The 6,049-nt window shown below is 44.5% G+C and overlaps 1 protein-coding gene across 4 annotated transcripts in view; it reads left to right on the top strand.

Annotated features, from left to right (window-relative positions):
* The window catches only part of LOC140791375 (phospholipase A1-Igamma1, chloroplastic-like), a 78,633-nt gene that overhangs the window by 20,311 nt on the left and 52,273 nt on the right, over positions 1-6,049 (top strand). The gene's annotated exons all lie outside the window — the stretch shown is intronic.

Here is a 6,049-nt window from a genome sequence, read left to right as displayed (position 1 = left end):
GCAAATAAATCCAATTAAGCTAAGGGGCCTCGGCTCCTATCTAGTTAGCTCGAGGCGATTGGATTGGCCTGAGTCATATCACCCTTTAACCCAATTAGGTGAGGGACGAAGCTAATACTACTCTCCATTTAAAAAAAAGGTATCTAGCATCATCTTGAAGGTATCTAGCTAATACTACTTTAGAACTTTTGAAATTTGTACTATTTTTGAGAAATAGCTAATGGCAATTATATTATTCAACGTACCTACTTAAATCAAAGTTGATGAAACGGTAGATTTAGCTATGACAAAATGATAATTGAAAATGACATACATAAGCAGTGCTAGACCTACGTATGTCTAGGATGTCCTATATGATAGTCGATGTATATAACGATAGTGTCTGATGGTATGGCTTATTATGTAATAGTTGAAAAATATAATGGAATGTAATGGACTTTGCTAAGGACCAATTTGATTTGAGTTCACCTTTTTGTTGCGACTATGCAAAGATCACAATAAATTAGCCCTAGACAGCAATTAGAACCCTTACTATCTACTAGATGTGATGCACATCGAGGCCTAGTGGGTTCATACCAAGATCAAGCTAGCAATCATATTTCTTATGAGGAAGCAATATGGACTGAGTATCATGGGGTGCACATTGATGACAACTTATAAATACAATGTAGCTCATCTAGCTGTCTATTGTAGAGGAGACTCTAGGTGGAACTTTAGAGGATTGTTAGGCACTATGGAGTGGTGTTTGGACTGAAAGAAATGTCATGGAAAGACTTACTAGCTATGAGATGAGATGATCTAAGGTTTGTATACAGTAGATGGACAACTAAGGTGATACATTTAGTTAGGATCTTTTCTTACTGCATTAGTTGTTTATTTTCATTAAAATAAAATTCCTGTAGGTCACATTCGAACGCAAGAGGGGTCGCATTCGAATGCCCTTGCAAACGCCCACATCAGGTTCGCAAATACAGATAACGTGTAATGCGCGTTCGAATATAGTCGGGCGTGATCGAACGTGGGCATCGCATTCGCACATACAAAGAATGCCTTTCGTGTGTTCGAATGCGATCGGGCGCATTCGAACGCAATCGGTGGGAATTCTCTAGAATTAGGGTTACTTATTATTATTAGGACTTGTTGGCTAGCATCTATAAATATGTCGATGGCAGCTAAATTCATTATGCGATTGGAATATTGATTTCTTGCCTCTCTATCATCTATCTACCGTAATCTCCCTCCTCCCTCTTCACCATCCTTCCACCTCTACCGTTGGCAAGGTTTCTCTAAACTTCTAATCTCCCTCAACTATCGAGTTACCCCTCTTCTTTGGGATCTCGACCACTTCGTTCCCTTCATTTATATCCCGTAATCACATCCACCATCCACCTCCATCTGCATACCCATTCATAACCCTAACATCCACTCCATCCATTTCCACCACCATGACCCACATTATTTCATGTTTTCGTCTAGTTACAGTTTGAATCTGCGAAAGGCATAAATACGAAAGTTGTAGATCAAGAAGTATGAATCGAATCCACTTGGTTTCATAATTTTTTGACTACTGAAGAATATTTGACAAATATTTTTCTACAGTTATGCGCATTAATTTCTATATTACATCCATATCTTGAAGGAATCGTTCCATAGCCGATCTTTTAGTATAAGTACCCATTAATTTGGTATCAAAGCTGACGAACCTCAGACCTCCATTAATGATTGAAACAAGGAAGATGACATCAACAAGGAGACCTATAGAGAGCACACCAACAAGGGAAGACTCAATCCACGATGACCCTAACCGTGAGGCCAATTCCTTTGGAGAGACTACGATAGGACCGAGTCAACCAACATCCATGGGTGTGAATATGGGCTTGGCAGATGAACTTAGGGACATGTTCCAAACGTTGCTGCATAGAGTTGATGCAATTCAAAAGGATCACAATGATTTAAAGAAATATGTCATGAACCGATTGGGTTCGTCATCTCCTCAACGACGATAGAAGCTTCAAGAAGGACCAGCGGTGGAATCTCATCGAACTGATACCCCACAGGTCCAGGTGCATCAAGTGAGTGTCAATGATCTCCTCTTACCTATGCCTACACATCATCCCCCACCTTCTTTACAAAACCCAAGACCGAGAGACTTGCGGTACAAGTGCACTTCATTGATGAGGAGGATTGGCGCTTTGAGGATGAGGTTGATCCCTTTGGAGATGGTGATGGACATGCTCGAGCATTTAGAGAAAATGATCAACATGCAGAAAGGTTCAGACCTAAATCAAGATCTTTCGCGAACTCGACAATGCTATTCGGGGGAGAACCGCACGCTTAGACTTTCCAAAATTCTAAGGTGGTGATCCAACAGATTGGTTGTTTCAAGTTGAACAATACTTTGATTGTCAAGGGATAGCAGAGGACACAAAATTCCAGATAGCAGGCTTTCACCTTCAAGGAACGGCATTACATTGGTATAGATCGGTTATTCGTGGAGGAGGATTTGTCGATTGGACTGATTTTTGTAGGAGGATTATACGCAGATTTGGGACAGCGGCATATAAAATTTTTGCTGCCACATTAAGCAAGATGGTTCAAAGGAGGATGGTATTGGAGTACCAAGCAGAATTTAAAAAAGTTAGTAATCATTATGAGCCACCTTGGCCTGAATCGACATTGATGAGCACATTTATTTCAGGGCTGCGAGAGAAAATACAAGCAAATGCTCATGCTCTATGTCCTACCACTCTTGAGTTGGCCTTTGAGAAGGCCATGAGGATGGAGCAAAAACATTAAGCTCTCAAAATGGCAGCAAAAATAAGTTGGGGCAACCAAGATGGGCGGTTTGCACCTAGAACGCCGGTTGGAAATTCTGTAGGTTCAAAGATAGCGGCTACGAGTACTCGACCACAACCACCTTTGAGACCTTCTTCCAATGTTAGAGGAGGCACAAGACCCCCCCGTTCGAACTATCACACCTGCCCAGGTGGAGGAGCGAAGAGCGAAGAGCCTTTGCTTTCGATGCGATGAACTTTCACTCCCAGTCATCGGTGTTCCATACCGATCAGGAGTGTGATGCTCATCGACGGCCTCGAGGAGGATGATGAGGTTGTTGATGATACAGAGTGTTCAGAGGAGGTCCATGAGGAGGCCGTTGAGGAGGGCATGGAGGAAGATATCAAAGTTGAAATATTGATGCATGCTTATTCGTGTACTTATGCGTCGAGGACGTTACGGGTAGACGGACTCGTTACAAAGCATTGTGTGCACATCCTCATCGATTCTGGGAGTACCCACAACTTTCTAGACAAGAGGTTAGTGAGGAGATTGGGATTGGATGCCAAACCGACCATGGGATTTGACGTTGCTATTGGAGACGGCATGAAGCTTAAGGTGGAGAGCTTGTGTAGCCAGGTCGGTATTTAGGTACAAGAACACGACATCATTGTGGACTTGTATTCGTTAGCGTTGCGAGGAGCGGACATTGTCCTTGGCACTCAGTGATTACAGAGTTTGGAACCCATCACATTTGATTTCCGGAACATGTGGATAAAATTTAAATAAGGAAACAAAGATGTGCAGTTTGATGGCGTTCGGTCTTCGTTGATTCCTGCGATGCAACCTATGGTGGGGCTACTTTGTGCGTATGATTTGGCCTATCTTCTTCAGTTAGGACCAGTAGGAGATGAGCCTCAAATGAGTTCAGGTATTACCATTGAATTGTCTAATTTATTAGTGATATGATCACACCTCTGGCTATGGAGCTCTAATACCAGCTTGATACGATCTCTCCTTTAGGGCTAAAGATCGATCTTTTCTAATTCTCAGATCTGGACTAGATCTTGCACGGAACTTTGAAATAAGATCCCGAAATATTCCGTCGTCGGATCGACGTGAAAGTTTGATATGTTTTAGGCCCGGAAAAGAGCTTTTCAACAAATCAAGTTCTAGGCGAATCGGAGTTGGGGATCTCGAGATATCGTTCGTTTAGTGGACGAACGTCAGGATGCTCTATTTTGGAATCGTGGATGGAGGCACGAGATCCTAGGCAATGGTGGATGGTGGAGGACCGGCGTTAATGTGGTGGCACTGGTGAAAAGTGATGGTGGAAGGGTTGTGGTTGATGGAAGGATTAGGGCAAGTGTTGGATAGATTGGACGAAGGGGGAGAAGAGGGCCACCCCTAAGGGACTAGGGTGATTAGCCGGACGAGGGAGGTTAGAAGCGGCGTCGCCGGGGATTGAGAGAACGGGAGCGAAGAAGACGAAGGAGGCAAGGCAAAACTCAATCTCAATAATGAATAATAATTTTGGTTGCCCTACACATCCTTTTATAGGCTAACCAACAACTCAAATTAACCCTAAAACACAATTTTTGTCGACCGCGTTCGAACTCGCCCGACCGCTTTCGAACGCACCGAATTAGCTCTTCTGGATTTGCGAACGTGATGCAGGCGTTCGAACGCGTGATCGAACGCGCCTGTCGGTATTTGCGAACGCGATACAAGCGTTCACAGTGCGTTCGAACGCACCACGTTCGAACGCACAGTACATTCTCTTCACCACGTTCACAACCCCGCTCACAAACCGCGTTCGAACTCACTCCACCCGCGTTCGAACGCGACTTACAGAAAACTTATTTTAATGGAAATTAAACACTAAAACATGAAGCAAAAACACTCCTAAAGTGAATCCATGCTCGAGACGACGTCGGTGAAGTCCGAATCGTATGAATCCACCACGCTTCCGCAACCTTGTCCTCAATGTTTGAAGTTCGGAAAGCGATCCATGATATCTGACTCTAGCTCCTCCATGGTATGATCTTCTGCATTGGTTTCCCACATATCTGAAGATATAGGAAATGTTGGTGCCGAGAAAGAGGCAAGCTCACTTGTGTCAGGTTGGCGCGAAAGGGCATCAGCCGCTCGATTCTCGATTAGCAAGTTCCAAGTCAAGCTCGATCCGATCCGTCGCCGCGAGTCTTTCGTAGGAACACAAGATAGGGGTAGTGCGATCATAACCGCCTCAAAGGGGTTCATCCTCAGTCGAGCTTGGATACTCGTACTCCAACTAGTCCAAGGTGAAATTCGGGTCCATCTACATTGAGTCCACTTGGTCTCGGGTGGTCGAACCAATTGACTCAATGTCAGTTCAGCAATAGAAATCTGGTGCATCCGATTGCGCTCGGGAGGTCGAGTTAGATGCAGTTGGTGGATCCAGATTAGGTTCTCCCAAGTGACTCAAGTTAGGTTCAGCTAGCCAAACCGATTGTTGGTTGTGCTCATAATCATTCTCGCCCACTCCATGGATTAGGATCCGAGTCAAATGTATCCTGGTATAAGCAAACTCGTCTTAAGTCAAGTAGAGGGTTTCTAATCATGTCCCTTATTTGACTTAACTGAGTCCCGAAGTCCAGAGATGACTCCCACTTGACTTGACCCCTTTGGCTCTTAGGTCCAACCCAACTAATGTCTAGCAATTCCACCTGGTCAAGCCCAACAATGTAGCCTTCTTGAAATTCTAACCACTTAGAGTCTTCAAAAATATTTGAAATCCCTAATCTTTCTCTCTTAGTTCCATCTCCATTAGCCATTGCCATAGGAGTTGCCTTAGCACGTGGCAGCCTTGTCTAAGTAGTGACCACCTCCAGTAGTTGCTTAAGTAGGGTTCCCGACGGTGTGGCAGTAGTCGGCGTCGATGGAGGCCAAAGTTGGCCTAAAAAATAAAATCTTCAGGTCCTTCTCTGTCCCGTTGCAGCCATGGCAAGGAGCCTTTGGTCATCCGGAATACTAAAATAGTTGCTGGTGAGGCCCCTCTTGGGGTGGCGACGGTTGATTGCTGTGGAAGGCTGAGGTTGACAAAAACTAAATCTTCATCTCCTTCTTCTTCATTTTGTCGTAGCCATGGCAGGGAGCTTTCGACCATTGGGGTGAGAAAAGCATTAGCCCACAAGGTCTTTACGAGGCTGTCAGAGGCTGGTGCTGTCGTGGTTGGAAGATTGTGGCCTTCTTCTTCGAGTTGTAGCTCGGTGGAAAGCTGCAACATTATCGC

Source organism: Typha latifolia, chromosome 6 (assembly GCF_019914945.1).
Source record: "Typha latifolia isolate L0001 chromosome 6, TyphaL0001v2, whole genome shotgun sequence".
Taxonomy (NCBI): domain Eukaryota; kingdom Viridiplantae; phylum Streptophyta; class Magnoliopsida; order Poales; family Typhaceae; genus Typha; species Typha latifolia.
This window is presented reverse-complemented; position numbering and strand designations above follow the sequence as displayed.